The sequence below is a fragment of the Mustela putorius genome, unplaced genomic scaffold, assembly GCF_011764305.1.
Source record: "Mustela putorius furo isolate JIRA1106 unplaced genomic scaffold, ASM1176430v1.1 tig00000585_pilon_pilon_pilon, whole genome shotgun sequence".
In the NCBI taxonomy this organism is placed as follows: domain Eukaryota; kingdom Metazoa; phylum Chordata; class Mammalia; order Carnivora; family Mustelidae; genus Mustela; species Mustela putorius.
In genome coordinates, this window is record NW_025421424.1 from 7,272,938 (window position 1) to 7,295,099 (window position 22,162).

At 42.8% G+C, this 22,162-nt stretch overlaps 1 pseudogene; it reads left to right on the forward strand.

Moving 5' to 3' along the window:
* Positions 1 to 18,979: 18,979 nt before the first annotated feature.
* Positions 18,980 to 19,074, forward strand: LOC123392566 (annotated as a pseudogene).
* Positions 19,075 to 22,162: the final 3,088 nt, after the last annotated feature.

Below are 22,162 nucleotides of genomic sequence, written 5' to 3' on the forward strand. Positions count from 1 at the left end.
ATATTCTGGGCAGTGAGATGTTGGCAGTAAACATGACATTGCCCTTGCTCCCTTTAAAGGCATGCCCAGGAAATGGCCTACCTCCCTTCTTTTCATATCTCATTGGCCGAAAGCGAGTCCTATAGCCACATATAGCTAAGGGAAGGCTGGAGATGCCATCTTTACTAGAGAGAGCAAAGAAATTCCATATTGGTGGCCAACTCTTTAACTCTACCCCAGACTCCATAATGAATTAGTCCCCACCAAATCAGGTCCGACCATTTTGATTGCCACTCTGACTCCATTTTGGTTACCTTGCTTTTTGCAGTCAATTGCCTGAAATCACCTTCTTTCATTCTGACGTCTTTCCTTTTCCATGAAAATCAAGGATCCCACTTCAGTTGCCTCCCATTGGATCACTGGTTTAGGGAAATCAGTCATGAAATTGCTGTTTGGAGATGCTGGTGCTCCCCTCACCAGTGCACTTTGGTCTTCTGGGCCTGCTTGAAGATAGAACCAGCAGATGGATGGGCAGGGCACCCATGATAAATCCCCTATAGTATTTTATGTCTCTATGTGTTGGATTCTTTCCTCCATGATTTCTTGGAATTGCATTTCGCATGAGTCACTGTTGTGTCCCAGTTTCAATGCAACAACTGGCATGATAATGAGGGCCACTTGGGGTGGCCAGAGCAAGCACACTGACTCTTGATTTCTGGGGAGAGTGCTCCTGGTTAAACAGTGATGGAAAATTATGTAGTCTTGGCAAACACTATGATGCAAGCCGCACTCGCCTCCTCTGTCCCTGACGCATGCCCCCAAAGAATGGAGGAATCATTTCCTCAGCTGCTGGGGATGATTGGACACTGGAACCTCAGGTGAAGAAAACTGTATTGCCCAAGACCATGTCCCTTCCCTGGAGCAGCCACATTCAGTGGCTGGTCACAGTTGGGTTATAAAGGTCTGGACCCTTGGGCAAGTCTCTGGACCCTTGGGCAAGACTTGGGCAAGTCTCTGTAGGGTCATCTCAGCTCACAGCAGGGTTGGCCGAAGCCTTGGCTGCTGGTGCATACAGTTTACTGTGCCTAATTTCCCTTTGCCCAATTTTGCTTCTGTCCCTTCTATTCCACAGAAGTGGTCGCAAGATTCGACATGCCCATCTCCATCTCTGAGTCTGCTTCTCTGAAATTCTTTTGATGAAGATTTAACTTTGTACATAATTATGCCCCCTGCTTCCAGGTTGAGCTGGGATCTGACTCTATTTATTATAGACTATGCACTTATCATCAATGAGCAATGAAGTGGGGGAAGGAGGCATGAGTAGAACATTTCCTTCTGCAAGGAAATGAGTGAAGAGAGCTCCAGCATTTTCAGACTGGTCATCAGAGAAGGGAGGGGTAGAAGACCTAGTGAGGGTTCAATGTTCAGTGTTACTGTGAGTGCTTCAGATCTTCCCAAGGGTCTTTATTACAATTCTGGGGGGTTCCAAGTCTTTCCTGAAAATGCCTTAACCTTCACATAACGTACCCAGGAAGTTTGTCAGTTTAATAGATGTTGAAATTTGGCAATGCAACTTTCGGCTTGGTTTTCAGTTATTTTAGCCTGCAAATGATAAGAGATTGTCTTAACACATTATTAGAAAGTCTTTGGGTTGAAAGTTTAGAGATGTAGGCTTGTCATTTTCTTTTTAAAAAAGGTACAGTGCTCTTAGGAAAAACCATAGCTAACAACGGTCTTTATGACTCGTGCTTTTCATTTTGTTCTTTGCAAGTAGCAATATGGTCTTCAAAGTTTTGCTTTAATGAGTTCGTTGTTCCAGGTGACTGTCAGCGATAACTTAATTTTAGCAGTTTCCCACTGAGGGCCAGGGGCTGCCAGCTTCCCTTCCTAAACATTAACTGGAGTTTATTGCTCTCTCCCCTGACAGGCCAGAGAAACAGCTCTCCCTCACACCCCTATCCTGTTGTTGATTTCTTTACTACTTGGGTTTTTTGTTTTTTGTTTTTTAGTTGGGTGTTTTGATGTAAACAATAGAAACCAACACTACTTGACTTAATCAGAAATAGAGTTAATTTAGGGAGGATATTGGGTATCTCATGGAGTCTGCAGAAGGGCTGGAAAACCAAGTTTAGAGAATAAGCAGGAGTCTGGGTAGGGGGGAGTGGAGAGTTCCATGGCCACCAAACAGGATGCTGCATGTTGCTACTGGAACCCTCTGAATGAATTTCAACCATCTCCTGCTATTTGTTTCCTTAACAAAACAGTGTTGAGTAAAAGTAGTTGATGGGTTGCACTTGGGTCATGTGTCGCATGACCCCAGGGTCATGGAGAGTAACTATCCGGCACCTGGGGCATTACCTCCCACTAAACTCATGCAATGACAGAGTCTATTCTCTAACATAGAAAGTGGGTTCTGATGTTGGGCAGCAAAAACAAAACTAAAACCCAAAACCCAGTTCATTACATGAACCTTCCCTTGTCTCTGTTTGGACACCCCACAGGCTGCTCAGGGTCCCCATATCTAAATAAAAGTCACCATCCTCACAGCTACACACACTCCTGCTGTATCCCCCACCTCAGCTGGTAACATTCTCTCTATCTGTTCAGTTGTCTAAGCTAGAAACCCATGAAGTTTCCTTGGTTCTCTCTTATCCCTACATCCAGTCAATTACCCCGACATTTAGGTCCTGCTTCCTAGGGAAATCATGAATTCATCTCTTCCATGTCTTTACTGCCACTAGTCTATTTCAAGTCTGAATTTTCTCCTCATTGAATTATTTCAGTATATTATTTTAAAAAATGATTTTATTTGTCAGAGGGAGAGCATGAGAGAGTGAGCTAGCACAAGCAGGGGGAGAGGCAGGCAGAGGAAGAAGCAGGCTCCCTGCTGAGCAGGGAGATGACTCAGGGCTCAATGTCAGGATCCTGGGGTCAAGACCCGAGTGGAAGGCAGATGATTAACTCACTTAGCCCCCCAGGTGTCCCTTTAATAGCTTCTTAACTGGTATATCAATTAGGGATTGAGACGATAATTCTTGCAGCAAACTATCCAAAAACCCAGTGGCTTGCAACAATGAGCATTTGTTTCTCATTCATGTGCTTGTAAGTTGGCTGTGGTTCAGTGATCTTGAATGGGCTTGGCTGGACTTGTCTTAGCTGCAGGTTGGGTTTAGGTCTATTTCACTTGTCAGTCATCCTTCTGGCAACTGTTGGCTATCAGAAGAATGCAGGGCCATGTTCTTCTCAATGCAGAAGGTGGGAGCACAAGTGTGGTAGTTCAACCACACCAGCATATTTCAGATCTCTACTCATGCCATGTCTACTAACACCCCATTGGCCAAATCAAGTCCAAGGTCAAAAAGTGTATTGCACCCACTGTAAAGGGCATGGATGCATAATGCTACGCAAGTGGAATAAAAATTGGGATGAAAAATTCAATCTATTACAAATGGATTCCCTTCCTCCAGTCTTGTCCCCCACAGATTTATCTATCATATTTCTTCCAGAGGAATCTATCCAGAATGGCAATCTGATTTTGTAATTTTCCTGTTTTAAACTCTGGTTTTTATAAGAAAAGTACAAGGATGTATTCATTGGTCCTTTATAATTTGGCCACTGGCTGCCTTATCAGTTTTACCTCTTGCCACATCACCATCCATTCCCTGACTCCATCTTTAAGATTTGGAAATACCAAGCCGCCATGGTTTTATCTTCATGCCTTAGCTCATACCATTTATTGCCTCCCCGCCTCTTTTCAATGGGTTAATGGCCACGTGCCATCAGCCCTTAGGGAAAGCATTATTTCCTCCAGGTTGTTCTCTCTCTGCAACTGGATTGCCCTCTCCCCCTAGCCTTTGCTTCTGAGCCCCTCTTGTGGACCGAATATTTATCTTACCCTAAGATCTTTGTGTTGAAATCTAACCCTCAATGTGGCGGTATTTGGAGGTGTGGCATTGGTAATCAGTAATTAGGTTATGATGGTGGAGTCCTCACAGAAGGAACTAGTGCTCTCATAGGGTGGCAAGAGGACCAGAGCTCTCTTTCTACCATGTGAAGACACACCAAGAAGTTGGCAATCTATAGGTTGTTAGAGGGCCCTCACCAGGACCCAACCATGCTGGTACCCTACCCTGATCTCAGACTTCCAGGCTCCAGAACTGTGAGAAATAAATATTTATCGCTAAGTCACCCAGCCAAGGGTAATTTGTTATAGCAGCCTGAGGTAAGACAGCCCTACAATGTCACTCCAGACATATTTGTTGGTTTACTTGCCATTTTCTCCCATCATTCTATAAGCCCTTTGGTTTGGTCTTGTACTCAAGTTGGTGTCTGGCTCACAGAAGGTGCTCAGTAAATGTGGTTTTGAGCTGAACTGCCTCACATCTATTCACTTCTTATCCCCCAGACTGCCTGTGTTATTATTATTATTTTCTTGAGGCCACTGAGACCTAGATAGGAAGGAATGAAGATTTGTGACTTCTTCAGTGAGGAAGGATGAGAGGAGCCCTAGAGTGGCTTGGGAATAGGTCATTGGATAAATGAGGGCTTGTTGAATGGAAGTCTGATAATGGATTTTGATTTAGCAAGTCAGAGCCTAGTGGAAATGACCGTCTAGGAACCAGAGGTAGGAAATAGGTTGGAGCTGGAGATGTATATTTGGTATCATCTCTTTGGGGGTAATAATGGAAGAAGCCTCTAGGGTTACCTAGAGAGAGCACAAAGCTCTGAAGAGAGGTCTTTGCAGACAAGAATTCTCTGCAGTGTGATGGGGGAAAGAAGTGAACTAACAATGGATCAGATGAACAAATATGTTCTGAAGCATTAGTAAGCCTTATTTATTTATTTATTTATTTGGGTGGGGGACAGAAGGAGAAGGAGAGAGAGAATCCTCTAGCAGACTCCCCATTAAGTGGGGACCCTGACCCAGAGCTCAATCTCAGAACCTTGAGATCATGACCTGAGCCGAAACCAAGAGCTTAACTGACTGAGCCACCCAGGAGCCCCTCCATGTGTTAGTAAACTTTAATGTTACCTGTGCAGCAGTGGCATCTGAGCTGTAATAGGAACCTTCTGAAAAGACTGTCTCACTCAGAGGGGTATCTGATGGTGGACAATCTGTTCCTGTGATATGGTTTTTGCAGCCCTCTCAGATCCCATTACCTAGGTTGCTGCCAGCCATAAACATTTACGGAGGTTCCTACAAATAGTAGAATATGAAGTTTGAAGCCCATGGATGTGGAAATGAGCTAGCTTTGATTTATTTTCCATGAGCTTAGAGATCCAGTATGGGCATTGGAGGCTTCTGAGAAGACTGAAAACAATCTGAGACAAACAAGAGTTTCCTCCAGCAACTGGACCATAGCAATTTACTGAAAAAATAAAACCCTGAAACTTTTTATTAATATGAATGTTTAGGGGAAACCCTGTGAACTCTTGGTGCTAGAGCTTAAAGATCTGTATTGCCAGCTATTTCCCATAACAAGAATAGAAGATGTTCCGAAAAGTTCAAACGAAGAAAAATCACAGTTAACCTTGCACTTGATTTCCTCAGAGTGCCAGGCAATTCTCCCCTGAATCTATCCTACACTGAAACGCTTGTTAAAGTTGCATCGATTGTGTTCACAGTTAGACGCTCTAGTGAAAAAGTTTGTCTGCCAACCCTGCTTTATTAGCCATGAAATGATATTCTTTTCATGCATTATTGAAAGCCCCAGGTTTAATAAAGTCAACTGCATAAAAATGTTAGAAATGCGTAGAGCTGCTTTTCATGATTCAGGGGGAACTTTCAGAGCCAAGTGCAGAGAGCAGGGAGAGGCTGCATTGCTGCACCAGGGATGAAGGTGGGGGATGGGCTGGCCTTGGCTACCCCTCTCCTTCCTGCACTGCAGGAAATCATCTTTTTGGTTCATGCCACTTTTCTAATTTGATTCAGCTCAGCACTGAGATTGGAGAATAAGCCAGAGGTAAAAATGTGAGGGAGAAATACAAAAGAGATGGAATTTAAATGAGGCTATTTTACTTCAGTTCAGGAGAGAGGAACTTATCTGTTAAAACAGACTTCAAGACAAAAAAATATTACCAGAGATAAAGGAGGGACATTCCATAATGATAAGAAGATCAACTTACCAGGGAAACATAACAAATGTTAAGTATTCATGCATCTAAATAACAGAGCTTCAAAATACATGAAGTATAAACCTGTCTTCCTACCACTGGCAGAACCACTAGGACAAAAAATTTAGTAAAGATATAAATGATACAAATGAACAGCTATGACAACCACCTTGGGCTGATTGATATTACAGGACACTACACCTCACAAGTCTTTTCAAATGTGCATTCTACATTCACCAAGATAGACTATATGTGGGCCATAAAACAAGGATCCATAAATGTCAAAGGATTGAAATAATATGTTCCCTGACCACCATGTAATCAAATCATATTAGAAATCAGTAACAATATGGTATTTAGGAAAACTCAAGATATTTGAAATTAAGCCACACTTTTCTAAATAATCTATGGATCGTGGAAGAAATCAAGAATGAAGTTAGAAAATATTTAAACTGAAATAATGAAAACGCCAAATTTGTGAGATGCAGCTAAAGCAGAGCTTAAAGGGCAATTTATAGCTTTTCATGATTACATTAAAAAAGAAAGGTCTAAAAAAGCAATAGGTATACTTCTGTCCTCATTAATTTATTTAATTTATTTATTCTGAGCACTTAATTGTTGGGTGAACAGTACTGAGCAAACCAGACATGTTTCCTGCTCTCCTGGTGGCCACAGTTTACCAAGAGAGAAGATGATAAATAAGCAAGCACAGATAAATATAAAATTTAAATTATGATGAATGCTATGAGGAAAAAGAACAGGGTACTATGGAGAGAGGTAATCTCTTTCAGATTGGAACATAAAGAAAAGCTTCTCTGAGAAAGCAACACTTGAGCTCAGTGGGACTTGAGTTAAAAGCAGTTCCAGTTTTGAACAAGAGGGAATGTTCCAGGTAGAAGGGGCTGCGTATGGAATAGGTGGCTGGATATATGGGTCAGGGGCTCAGAGGAGGGACCATAAACCATCAGAACAGTCAGGGTTCTGAATCGCAAGTGTGGCTAAGAATTACGTGAAATAATAATCTATGTTCTGTGCATTTCCCTATTCTTCTGCCTAGAGTTCCTGGGTAGGGGGATAGTTTCTCTTCTTCTAGCCCATTCCAAGCACAAGCAAAGATTCAGAGATGCAGCAAGGCTAAGGGACAGATGGAAATGTCTGATGAGTGTTTCAGAGAGGAGTTTTTGGCCTCAGCAACCAGTTAGGACCTGGGCTGGAAGAGGTTGAACAGAGGTGAAAAGTCAGCTTGGATGGGAGAAGAGGGGGTGGAGAAACAAATTCAGAGAAAGAAAGCTCTTGTTTTACCTCACAAGGGCCGGGGAGTGAAGCCACAAAGCCATCTAAATGGTGGGCCTTCCACTCATCTGGAGGACCACCCATGATCCCTCATAGTTGATGCTTGTTAGCCCTGTGGACAGAAGGTGGGGGACTTGGACAGAATGTAAAGCAGTGGCTTTCAAATGTTTTGGTCTTCAGACCCCTTTGCACTTTAAAAAATATTATTGAGAATCCCTAAGAACTTTTGCTCACTTATGATATCTATAGTAGGGTTGCCAGACAAAATATAGGGTGCCTAGTTAAATTTGAGTTTTGAATAAATAGTTTTAGGATCACTATATATGTCCCATGCAATATTTGTATTTTTTAAAAAAAGATTTTATTTATTTATTTGAATGAGAGAGCAGAGCAAGAGAGAGAGAGTGCAAGCAGGGGTGAGGGGTGAAGGGCAGAGGGAAAGGGAGAAGCAGACTCCCAGCTGAGCATTGGAGCTCAATCCCAGGACCCTGAGATCATGACCTGAGTTGAAGGCAGATGCTTAACTGACTGAGCCACACAGGTGCCCCTGCAGCATATGTATTTTTATTTGCTAAATCTGGCAACACAGATCTATAACTACTTACTGAATTAGAAATTAAAACTGAGAAATTTATAAAAATATGTTTATTAATTAATAGTAACAATAATAAATCCATTACAGGTTAACATAAATAACATTTTTGTTAAAAAAAAACTTTTATTTTTTATAATCCTAGATGGATGGATATCCAGGATGGATTTGTTAAGTGTCTGCCTTTGGCTCAGGTTGTGACCCTGGTGTCCTGGGATTGAGCCCTGCATAGGGCTCCCTGCTTAGCGGGAAGCCTGCTTCTCCCACTCCTACTCCCCCTGCTCGTGTTCCCTCTCTCACTGTCTCTCTCTTTCTCTCTGTCTGTCAAATAGATAAAGTCTTAACACCCCCCCCCAACAAAACTTATATTTCCTGGGGATGCCTCGGTGGCTCAGTCAGTTAAGCATCTGTCTTCAGATCAAGGCATGATCCCTGGGTCCTGGGATCGAACCCCAGATCAGGCACCTTGCTCAGCCAGGAGTGTGCTTCTCCCTCTCCCTCTGCCGCTCCCCCTGCTTGTGTTCCCTTTGTCTCTGTCAAATAAATAAATAAAATCTTTGTAAAACAAAACAAAACTAAACTAAACAACCTTATATTCCTGAACAAAAAGTTATTGAGAAGGGCAGCATTATTTTACATTTTTGCAAGTCTCTTTCATGTCTAGCTTGACAGAAGACTTGGATATTGGCATTTGCATTCAATCTGTTGCGATATGTTGTTTTGGTTGAAGTAGATGAAGAAAATCTCCTTTGCTCAGGAAAAAAGAGGTAACTGTGGATACTCTTCTTTGATACAATATTAGAATTTGTTAAGCAGTAGTTTGTTAATGTTTAGTTGCAATATGAAATCTGAATCTATATTAACGAACTTCTCATACTCAGTTACATTAAAATCTATTGATCTAGCTCTTTGACTAGATCTTTTTACTCATGCGTGATTTTATAGCATCATGCATTGGTCATTTGGAAAATACTGACTTACCGAGTTATGCAGATTTTCTAAGTGTTGGCACTTTTCATTTTAACAATATCAAAAGATCATATTTGTTAATATTACCCCCAATTTCATTAGAAAAGTCTCAGCTACTGGGAAGCTATCAAACTCAAGGGGGAAGAAAAAGTTTTCCAAAATTCTCATTTTTTTTTTCTTAAAAGCTCAAATTTTGCCCTCGACTACAGATATGGTCTCACTGAAAGGACAGTCTTGCTTGTTCATTTTCAGAAGTTTGACTTCCAAATACCCAATTCTGAATAACTATGGCTTGCTAATCAATCTTTCTTTCAAGTAAAAATTAGTGTTCCACAAAAAAAGAGTGGCTAGTTCAGCTTGCAACTCAAATCATCAAACACATGCTTTGCCTACAGACAACCCTCATGCCTTGGGATGCAGAAGTGTTCTCTGGGTTCTTCCCATCTAGACATTTATTGTATTTAAGGGTCAACAACATTTTATGGAGCCTTGCAATGTTCGTGCTTACCAAGCTCTGTTAGGAATTGGATATTTCACAGAGACAGAGAAAATAATAGTAGGATATATATAAGAGATATATATATATAAGAATAATTGGATAGAATGCAGACGTAAGCTTAAAAGCACATACAAAGCAAAATAAAAAGAGGCACCAACTAGGAGAGTCCTGCCTCCTCCCTGCTCTGGCTCAGTTCTCTAGGATATGGAATCTGGAGCCCCTTGGGCCTCTCTGCGTGGAATGCTCCCTACAGCCCCATCCCCGCTCTGCTGCGGGGACTGCCTAGCGCATGCTCACCAGGATTCAGCTGGCACACCAGGTCTTCTATGAAAACGCTCCTCCTCAAAGCTCTGCCTAGGAATCTTCCTACGTCCTCCTGTGACGTCTCGGCTTCTCCTGTCTTACTTCTGTGACTGTTTACTGATCTTCCTGACAGACGGAGTCTTCCTTACTCACGTAGGTCTTTCCCAAGGTTGCATCCCCATCACCCAGAATGTATGAGATGCTCTATAAATATTTGTGGAGTGAAGAAGTGAATCGATGAGTGAATAATAAATCAGGATCCTGTAGGTACTGACAAGCCACAGCCTCGAGGGATAACGTGGACTGTGTGGAGGGATCGGAAAGGCCCATTGAAGGGTGACGTTCTGTGCAAGCCTATGAAGGTGGAAGGCCCCAGACGGGCAGGAGCTGGGGATGCCAGATTAGACGGTTGATACCTTCCAGCGGGACATGTAAGGATTTGCATTGCTGGAGGGAGGTATCTATTCTGGGTAGTAGCTGGTTTTCTGAATATCCCAGGTGCTGCTGGGCCAGCACCCTTCTTCCAAGCCTGGGCCAGCGTGTGCTATGAATGTCGGAGCAGAACCGCAGCCCTGTGCAGCTGCGCTGGGGGCTGGAGTGGAGAGCAGGTGCCCTCCAGGCAGGCCTAGCTTCCAGATCTGAAGCTCTGTGTGATGGGAGGGAGGCGGCCAATCCTTGGCCACGTGACAGGAGCACCATCTGTACCCTGGGCGCTGGGATATTGCAGCTGCCACAGCCCACTCAGGCAGATCTGACACAGCTTAGCGCATAGCTTTTCCAGGAGGTTCATCAATTTCCAATCTGCTGTGCTACGTTTCCCCTTACAAATGCCACCAACAAATGTTAATTTGGATATAGGACCTGAAGGGTAATCAGCAAACGTATGGGCTCATCCCAGAATTGGAAAGGACACTGGGGCTCAAATGGCCTCTGAATAGACTATTCCTGGAAGAAACATACACACACACACACACACACACACACACACACATGTAATTGTCAAATCTTTGCTAGTGTGTCTGTCTTTATACATAGATGTATTCCCCAGACATGGCAAGTAAATTGAACTTTTGTATTTTCAATTTAATATTAGTACAAAATCAATGCAATCTTTTATGTTACTTTAAGGAATTCTGCAATAACTATTTCTTTTGCCGAAGTAAAAATAAGACCCTCGATTTGTCTTTTATATAAATTGTATATAAAAGTGCATAAGCTTATATTTGTGTCTATGTATCTTCTGTTGAGGATCATATCTCTTTTTGAAAATGCAGAAAATGTTGGCTCCAACAAGCTTTAAGGTTTCCATGCCTTATTGAAAAGACAGGGGTAAGGTTGAGTTCTACACACAAAGTAGCTGGCACTAAGATGTCATCTTTATTTTTATCCATACGACATTATGCACGCAACAAAAGAGAGAAATGCAAAAGTATACAGCATTCAGGGATGAAGCTACATTTTAAATACAGCTTTTTGATATCTTCATACCCATGGAGCTTAAAAATGTTTATTGGGTGGCCTAGCTGGCTCAGTCAGAAGAAGGCCTGATTCTTGATCTCAGGGTTCCCAGTGAGTCTCACACTGGAAGTAGAGATTACTTAAATAAATAAAACCTAATAAATAAATAAATAAATAAATAAAACCTAAAAAAATTTATTAATAGAAGAAATAGGGGACTTTGTTGTTCTTCCTGAACAAAGTGATGTTAGTAATGTTGTAGGATATGAGATAAATATTCAAAAATCAACTCTATTTCTATAAATAGCAATGAATAACTGAGAATTGGAATTTCAAAATACCACTTAACCATAGTTAACCACTCAACCATATCAAGAGTATAAGATACCAATGGATAAATTTAACAAAATTTGTTTAAGTCTTTTTTTTTTTAAAGATTTTATTTATTTATGTGAGAGAGAGAGAGTGAGAGAGAGCACGAGAGGGGAGAAGGTCAGAGGGAGAAGCAGACTCCCCATGGAGCCGGGAGCCCAATGCACGGCTTGATCCTGGGACTCCGGGATCATGACCTGAGTCGAACGCATTTGCTTAACCAACTGAGCCACCCAGGCACCCAATTTGTGTAAGTCTTGTACACTGAAAACTATGAAACATTGCTGAAAGAAATGAAAGATCCAAATAAATCCATGTTCATGGATCAAAAGATTCAACATTATTAAGATGTTATGTCTTCCCAAGTTGATCCTAGATTCAATGCAATCCGAATATTTTTTTAAAGATTTTATTTATTTATTTGACAGAGAGAGACACAGCGAGAGGGAACACAAGCAGGGGGAGTGGGAGAGGGAGAAACAAGCTTCCTGCCGAGCAGGGAGCCCAATGCGGGGCTCAGTCCCAGGACCCTGGGATCATGACCTGGGCCGAAGGCAGAGGCTTAACGACTGAGCCACCCAGGTGACCTGCAATCTGAATTTTTGAAAAAGCAAACTTTTTTGGTAAAAATCGACATGTTGATTCTAAAGTTTATATAGAAATGCAAAAGCCCAAGACATTTTGAAGAAGAGGAACAGAGTTTTAAAAACTTCTATTCCTCAAAAGTCAAGTGCACCCTAAGAACTATGATCCTGCTGCTGGATTCTACATGCTAAAAATGAGAGGAGTATAGGGCAACACGGATGTGTCTTCAAAACACAGGGCTGAATGAAAAAAGAAAGAGAATGAGCTTCTAGCACAATACCATCTATCCAACCTAACTTCATATACATGAAACTTACTTCATATTTTACAAGCCTATTTATATTGCCAAGGACATATAGCAATTACTGTAGAATGGGGTTGTTTTAGGGAGGAGGGAGTGAGAGCGGAAGTCAGAGATTGCAGGACACATGTCTTTTTATTCTGATGTTTTGACATGGGGCCGTTGCTGACCCCAGGACTAATTAATTGCTAGAGAGAGAGAGAGCAAACAACGCACCAGGGAGTGTACCTTTCACAGACAAATCAACCAATCCAGAGCCCACACTCCAGGTCATCTCCTGGCTTCCAGAGCATTCTGACACTCAGGGCCATCCACCTGTGCTAATCACACACGGACTAGCTCCCAGACAACTAGGGACTTTCCCTACTCCCCAGAGCCTGCTGCCTTCAAACTAGTCAGTCCTATGCCTGCTGACCAAGCTTGCCTTGCTTTCCCATGAAAGCCACCATGAAGGTTCTTGCCCACATTGCCCCCCGTTCCCTTGGCCTCCTGGCCAGCTCTGGTGCCTTTCTGCGTGGCCCCGTGTGGCGTGGTGTGCCTCCTGTTTTTAAGGATCGGTGTGTACAAAACTTCTTCCTTCATGGCGTCAATTCTGCGTCTGTGTATCTTACCACATCTGGTTAAAATAAACCTCAGGTAAATTTTAAAACAGGGATGAGTAACACAAAGCGCAGAGAGGGGTCTTGCTTGGACCATTGTGAAAATGGGTTACATAGAGGAAAGCTTCTTGTGTCTCCCGTTATCACGTTATGTCAAGACTGCACTCTAAATCTGTGTTTTACCCACATCGAGCAGTTCTCAGGCTCTCCAGACACCAGGTGGGTGTCCTGTAACTTAGCTCAGCTCCGAAACTGTTGACCTGGAAATAGTGTCGGATCCCACAGGTTATGGCTCGGTCCCACAAGATAAGTCTAGGTTGTAGCTTATGCTTCTGACTGATTTGCTGTGATTGGGAAGTTCCCACAATCCCCCCCACCTCGGTTTCCATTAATTGGCTAGAACTCAGGAAAACACGTCACTTACTAGATTACCAGTTCATTATAAAAGGATATAAGTCAGGAACAGCCAGATAGAAGAGATGCCTCCGGCAAGATATGAGGGAAGGGGGTGCAGGATTCCAGGCCCTCCTTGGGCCCCACTCTCCCAACACCTGCACGCGGTCACCAACTGGGAAGCTCTCTGAGCTCTGTCCTTTTGGGTTTTTAGGGACACTACATTACAGAGGCGTGATTGGTCAAAGCATTGACACTAAGGGTTAACTCAACCTCCAATCCCGGTATCTTGCCTGGAGGTTGGGGTTGGAGGTGAAAGTAGCAAACCCCTAATCACGTGGTTGGTCTCCCTGGCCGTCAGCCCCCTTCCTTATGGACTTTCTGAAAGTCACCCTATTAACATAAACTCTGCTGTGGTTGGAAGGGGTTTATTATGAACAAAAAAGACCCCTTATCACTTGGGAAATTCCAGGGCTTTGAGGAGCTCTTGGGCCAGGGGAGGGGGACAAAGACCAAATAAATATTTCTTCTCATAAACCACAGTATCACAGGTCATGAACTGAGAGTACCATTAATTCGAACTTCTGCACCTAAGAACCAAAAAACACCACTGCCAGAGAAAACAAACCCGCACACGCAGGCCCTAACTCCATTCTCTACACTGTGCTTGTCCTCATGTATTGACGCTGATTGTCCAGAGCTCACCAGGTAAACCAGTGGTTCTAGCAATGTTCCCAGAACACCAAGGCTGGGTTAAATGCCTTTCCTGAGGGGTTCCTCAGAGTCTTCGGTACAGTGGGTATCTTCAGGAGGGCCGCATAAGATGAAGCATTTCTGAAACAATTTTTTGGAAGGCTTTATTTTTGTCTCAGTCTAGTGTTCTGTGAATCCTACTTTGAAGACCAGTGGGCTGGAGGAGGATACATTGATGCACGCAATGAACTCAAACTGTGGGGGCTTCAGGAAGTCATCTGGCCAATCTGCAACTCTCAATAAGGGAGGCTCCATAAGACATACATTGAGGCAACTCAAGATACGTACAAGAATGCAGAGACCAAACTAGGACCTTGGTCTTCCATCACAAGGGAAGGATAGCATTTGATTACATGATAGCATTCTGTCCTATTTTCTCTAAGTGCATTTTATGGTATCTTTGTGACAAAATTTCTGATTTTTTGATACAATAAATACAGACAAGTTAGCTTATAGGATCAGAAGTTAACCTGCCCTTACACAAATGTCCTAAACTATAAGCTTCGTGAGAGTAAACTATTTACTTTTTTTTTTTTTTAAGATTTTATTTATTTATTTGACAGACAGAGGTCACAAGTAGGCAGAGAGGCAGGCAGAGAGAGAGAGGAGGAAACAGTCTCCCTGCTGAGCAGAGCGCCCGATGCAGGGCTCGATCTCAGGACTCTGGGATCATGACCTAAGCCGAAGGCAGAGGCTTTAACCCACTGAGACACCCAGTGGGTCCAGGCATCCAAATATTTATCTTTATAGATGCTCTTCTGTTTGTCATTTCTCTACTGATAATGACCCCCAAGTCATATTGGGAGTTAAAAATTTTATTTATTTATTTGTCAGAGAGAGAGAGCACAAGCAGGGGGAGCGTCAGGCAGAGGGAGAAGCAGGCTTCCCGCCAAACAAGAAGCCAGATGCAGGACTTGATCCCAGGACCCTGGGATCATGAATGGAGTCGAAGGCAGAAGCTTAACCGACTGAGTCACCCAGGCATCCCCATATTTTGGAAGCTAACTTTCTATTTTTCATTTCTATCTGCTTGGGATAATCCTAAAGGCAAGAAGACTTACATTGCAATATTGGTCCTATCCACAGCAGTCACTCACTGTTTCCTTATGTTTGGGGGAAGGAAGAAAATATCAGGGAAATCCTATAAGAGTATCAGAATTATCGCATTAACACGTGTGAAGTGCTTGGAACGGTACTTAGCACAAAGTGAATGCTATATAAAAATGTTTGTTTCATGGATGAAATAAATCAAGTCTAGTTACCTAGTCTCCAGTGAATAGAAATTCCACAGACGATGCTGAGAGGATAGGCAGGTTTCTCCTTCTAGAGCAAAGAAAGAGTAAGAAGAATCATTCGATGCTGAATTTATTAATTTTTTTTTTTGACCAAGGAAAAAACTCCCAACGATCCCAAAGCTTTAAATAAAATGAGTTTCTTTGAACAAGACTGGTTATTACTTGGACTGAAAAATCAAATGGTTTTTGTTACTCACCACCAGAGAAACCACATGATTCAAGGCTATAAATATTGCCTATTAATAGTAAGTTGCTGGCCACTCTCTTATTTTGAAGACGTTCGTTCAACCAGCTTTACAAACCACATCTTCCAAAGAAGTTACTTTCTCTTTTTTTCTATTTGTCCGAATTGACATTGGGTGGGGAGCTTCTGGAATTTACCTTATAAAATCTTTTAAGATGTGTCCTACCAAACCATAAGTGACTCTTAATCTCACAAAACAAACTGAGGGTTGCTGGGGGGAGGGGGGTTGGGAGAGGGGGTGGGATTATGGACATTGGGGGGAGTGTGTGCTTTGGTGAGTGCTGTGAAGTGTGTAAACCTGGTGATTCACAGACCTGTACCCCTGGGGATAAAAATATATGTTTACAAAAAATCAAAAATCAAAAAAAAAAAAATAAAAAGATGTGTCCTACGTATCTTCCTCAGTGAATTCCAGCCCAAGACTCCTCAGTTCTTGACTGTTGTATATTTATGGCGTAACTAGAGATTGAGAGGGAAGAAAGCTCCAGGGGTCATGTTCTGTACAAACATTAAGATTTGTGAAATGTTGAAAAACTGGACTGGGAATAGAAAAATCATCATGTAAATCAGTTATTTCCGTTATTTTCACTTTCACCGGAAAACTTTGTTTGTCACCATAGGACTTCTGATGACAAGTTTTAATAAACAGATGTCGGGAGATGGGGAGGCAAGGTTTGATGAATATTTTATTCTATACCCAAAAAAGGTATTTTTGAACCACCAATTCTTTCTGTGAGAAAGAAATTCTGCTTTACCAAAGGAAACATATTTCAGAGAGAATAATTTAGGGATTCCAGGGACCTCAGAAACCATCAAAAGAGGCAAAATAGGGTTGCATAGTGACCGCAAAGCCTCTCATTGCCTTGGAGAGAAAATAGCAAATGTATTTGATAATGAAAATTAATTTTAATATGTCAAGTTTTACCCCATGCTTCTTGCTTATTTTTTTTCATATTTAATGTTTTATGAGTCCTGAAAAAAAAGAAGCCTGTCTTATGCTTTCATAAGATTTCTTTTTTTTTTTTTTAAAGATTTTATTTATTTATCAGAGAGAGAGAGAGAGAGCGAGCACAGGCAGACAGAATGGCAGGCAGAGGCAGAGGGAGAAGCAGGCTCCCTGACAAGCAAGGAGCCCGATGTGGGACTGGATCCCAGGACGCTGGGATCATGACCTGAGCCGAAGGCAGCTGCTTAACCAACTGAGCCACCCAGGAGTCCCATGAGATTTCAAAAGCCTTTAGAGAGAGAGAATTTTTCTGACCCGCAAATCTAGGTCCAACATTCCATTTCCCGTACGATTCATACAAATTCATACAAATGTGCTTTGTAATTTTAAAAAGTTTAGAATTTGGTAGCTCTTCTTAAACATAAATGAAATATAGTCTTAAAATTAGAGCTTCTCAGTCTTTTTGGAGATGGTACACCCAACTGGTTGATTTGGTATCTCTGCCTCATGTCATGCCACTTAAATCCTTCATTGAGGGGCTCCTGGGTGGCTCAATCATTAAGCGTCTGCCTTCGGCTGGGATCATGATCCCAGAGTTCTGGGATCGAGTCTGGCATCGGGCTCCCTGCTTACAGGAAGCCTGCTTCTCCTTCTCCCACTACCCTGCTTGTGTTCCCTCTCTCTCTGTCTCTCAAATAAATAAATAAATAATATCTTTTAAAAAATCCTTCATTGAAAGGCTCTCTGATATTTTTCAAGTTTGGTTGGTTTGGGTAGTCCCCCTTGGTGGTCCTTTAAAAAACTTCATTGCAATTATTGGTTATAACCTAAGTAGATCCAAGATTAAACCTGAATAGGGCTGAACTACTTAAAATCAAGACTTTTGTTTTTCCATTTAAAAAAGCTAGATTTATTAACATGTAATGTATTATTTGTTTCAGGCATACAGGTCTGTGACTTATCTGTCTTACACAATTCACAGCATTCCCCATAGCACATACCCTCCCCAGTGTCCATCACCCAGCCCCCTTAACGGCCCCCACCCCCCCAAAACCGAACAGTAACCCTCAGTTTATTTCCTGGGATCAAGAGTCTCTTAAGGTTTGTCTCCCGCTCTGGTTTCATCTTGTTTCAAAATAAAGACTTTCCCTACTTGTTCGCATTGGGGATCTGACTGGGGGTACTCTGCCTCTTCATTAACAAAACTATTTCTTTTTTTTTTTTTAAGATTTTATTTATTTATTTGACAGAGAGAGACACAGTGAGAGAGGGAACACAAGCAAGGGGAGTGGGAGAGGGAGAAGCAGGCTTCCCACTGAGCAGGGAATGTGATGCCGGGCTGGATCCCAGGACCCTGGGATCATGACCTGAGCTGAAGGCAGCCACTTAATGACTAAGCCACCCAGGAGCCCCAACAAAACTATTTCAGCTGAACTTCAAGTGAAGAGCTTTTCTGTCTGGACATTTCTGCTATCCTGGAGACTTTTCCTTTCCTTTAAAATCTTGTGGTATGTTTTTATTTTAGTGGCAACAAGACATTTGTAACATTTTTTAAAGTCCTAAAAAGTAGGATTTTTTTCCCTTGATTCTAAGATGCCCTTAATCATTTAATGGAAACTTATTTGGAGAACTGTACTTCTCAAATATGAGATAATCTCCCAATTTCAGAAAAGTTAAATTATGGGGAATAAAGTATGCCTTATAAAAAATACGGTATATGTACCAACATGGAGATGTGTTTGAGATATATTTTTAAGTGAAAGAAGCAAGTTTCAGGGCGGTATGTTATCCAGTATAACAAACAGGCCCCAAATGTACACAGAGGAAGTATATTTCTTGTGTACACAGCGAACCTGAGCAGGTGAACAGGTTCTTGGGGTGACTCCCTTCCAAACAGTCATGCAGTACTCAGAGTGAAAAAATCTCCATCATTCTCAACGTGTGGTTGCCTCCATGCCAACCAGCTAGAAGGAGAAAAGAACATGGAGCAGCAGGTATGAGAGGTCCTCCCACCCAGGCCTCAGATAAGAGCACATCCTTTCTGTTCATGTTGCAATGGCTAGCCTTAGTCAGATGACCACATCCACCCGTAATGCATGCTGGGAAATATATTCTCCATGTGCTCTCAGGAGGAGGAGGAGAACACAAGTTTGTTCCAGCAGTCTCTAATATGTGTGTGTATGCATGGATGTGTGTACGTGTGCCTATGTCTCATCTTCCTTAAATATATAGAAATGTTGGCTGTGTTAGTCAAGGCTCTCCAAGAAACGTGATATATAGGGGATTGCGCTTGCTTCGGCAGTGCTAAAATTGGAACAATACAGAGAAGATTAGCATGGCCTCTGTGTAAGGATGACTCATGAAACATTCCATTAGAAAAAAAAGGAACAAATAGGATGTGTATATATATATATATATATATATGTATATATATAGGATATATATATATATATATATATATAGGATATATATATCAAATAGGATATATATATATATACATACACACACACACATATATATATATATATATGATAATTTCTTATAAGGAACTGGCTCACGCAATTAGGAAGGGTAGGAAGTCCCACGATCTGCTGTCTGTAAGCTGGAAACCTGTGATATAATTCTGTCTGAGGCTGAAGGTCAGAGAATCAAGGGAGATCGAGATGGTGTAAAAGCTCGTCTGGGGGCAGGAGAAGATGCCATGAGACATTCCAGCTCAACCGTGGGGCAGACAGAGAAAGGAGACAAATCCCTGCTTCCTCTACCTTTTCTTCTATTCAGGCCCTCCGTGGATTGGATGGTGCCCACCCTACTAGAAGGACAATTTAATGAGTCTGTGGGTTCAAACGCTAATTTCATCTGGAAGTATCCTCACATAGAAACATGGAAAAGAAATGAATGGAAGTACCTTGACTTCCTCAAGCTGATGGAATATAGGAAACTTCTTATTGTTTAGTGATGTCTTAAAAAATATATATTGCTTCTAGAAGCAGAAAAAAATTGGTTGTTTGTTGGGTAATGTAGAAGGTTGTAAGAACCTAGGCAGTGAAATGGAAAGACCTTCAACCTGTGGTTCCTGAGGCTTGGCATGTGGTTATGACCGCAAACGTTCATTTATTTTCAAGCACTTGTTTTCTGGTCACTGTTGATTAGGAAGGGAACACCAGTGTTAGTCTTCCTTAAAACCCATTAAAATATTGGGGCTGGAGGGCTCAGTGGGTTAGGCATCTGTCTAAGGCTCAGGTCATGATCTCAGGATCCTGGGGTGGAGTCCCACATCCAACTCCCTGCTCAGTGGGAAGTCTGCTTCTCCCTTTGCTGCTCCCCTGCTTGTGTGCTCGCTTTCAAATAAATAAATAAAATCTAAAAAAAAAACAAACCCTAAACTTGGGGCGCCTGGGTGGCTCAGTTGGTTAAAGCCTCTACCTTTGGCTCAGGTCATGGTCTCAGGGTCCTGGGATGGAGCCCCATGTCGGGCTCTCTGCTCAGCAGGGAGCCTGCTTCCCACCCCCCCTCTGTCTGCCTCTCTGCCCACTTGTGATCTCTGTCTGTCAAATAAATAAATAAAATCTTAAAAAAAAAAAAACCCTAAACTTATTAAGATATATATATGTATGTATGTGTATTTATTATTTCTCAACTTGATTCTTTTTGGCCCCAGGAGAGAATGTTCCTGTCAGATACGTATGAAGAACTGATATGGGGACACCAGATGCAAGAACATGGTAGCTTATCCCCGAGTTTCCAGGTAAAGGGACAACCTGATGTTGAGAAAGAACTGGGGTTAGGAGCCACCTACTCCTAGTTCAGTGATCTTGGACAAGTTGGTTATCCTAGGATTTTTAAACCTCAGCACAATCAACATTTTGGGTCAGATAATTTTTTGTTATGGAGCCACCCAGGGCTCTGTAGGATGAGTAGAACCACCCCTGCCTGGGTGCCAGGAGCACACACGGCCCCCTCCCCGAGTTGTGACGGTCAAGATGTCTTTAGGCATTGCAACCTGTGCCCTGGGGGTCAAAATCACTGCCGGTTGAGAACCGCTGACTTAACTCCTGGGAATTGCACTTTCCTCCTCACAGCTGGGGCTGATAATATTTTTATGGTATAATAGGTAAGGTAAGCAACACCGGCTTTTACAATAATCAACCCCCACATCTCCGTGGCTTAGCACCGTAGAAGTTTATTTTTTTGCCTGTGTTCCACCACTGTGAGTATTTGTGGCCAGGTGCCTTTCTCTGCGGAAAAACTCAGGGGTTGGGCTCCTTCCATCCTGTGAGCCACACTGTGTGCCCTCCTCTATCTAGGTTCTTGGAGTCCTCTCCAGTTAGCTAAGAGATGGGAAAAGAAACATGTCACAATAGGTGGGAGATTATTATGGGCTGGGGCTGGAAGCGGCCATATTTTTCCTGTTTACATTCTATTTGCCAGGGTGGGTCCCTTGGAGACACCTGACTGCAGGGGAGTCTGGGAGATGGAGTCCAGCTGTGTTCCCAGGAGCCAGCGAGCGCCTCATACAGGTTTGGGCATTTATGTACTGATTGTGGCGTGTGTGTATCTGAACATCCGAGGTTTCACTTGGTGGATGGAACAAAAGAGGTGACACTGGCATCGACATCGGAACTTGTCTGGAAGAAGGAAGGATTTCCACCCACCAGACGTTCAGTGCGCCCAGGGTTTCTGTGAGTCTCCAGGGATAACTCATAAGTTAAGAGTCTCCTCAAGTTCTTTTGCTTGATCTTCTCATGGAAGCCCCAGGGGAGACTACCAGTCTCTATGGTTGCTGGTGGCCCTCGAGAGACTGAGTCTTCTGCCGTCATGACAGAAATTGTCACCAATCATTCTTGCAGCTTCACAGAGCCTGCCAGACCCCACTGCCATGTTGTGGTGGAAACAGGGGTCATGATCCCTCTGGCCCTCCTTGGTGGAGCTTGCGTGCTTCCACCTCAGCTGTGCCCAGAATTTTGCCAGAACTTTCATGAAAGCTGCTCCTCTGGCTTCCTGTCCTAACTTCTCTCTCCACAGGAGATCCAGTCAAGTCTGTTAGCCAACACGGGCGGGCAGGAGCCAGCCCATGTGAGGACGTTGTGGCAGGGATGGAAGCTACCTTTTCCCTTCTGTTGCTCTGCCCCTCTGTGACGACTACAAGCACTCCTCGCCCCCAAATGCCTCCCACCACCAGCCTGGGCGAAGAGACCCCACGGGGGGCCTAGCCCACCAGCTCTGTGACAGCAACCTGGATTGGCTCAGCCAGGACTCTTACATATATATATATTAGATTTATGTCTGGATTAGATGTAGCAGCATTCTTGCTGAGATTTCCAGAGCACACACCAAAAGGATGGGGGGGAGGGGAAGCATCTCAGTGAAGTGCAAGACATCACAGGGTAAGGAGGCAATGTCAATTGTGTCTGCCCAGTGACACAGTCTTATGGCTGATTTGGTTCATGGGAACTTTAAAGGCTCT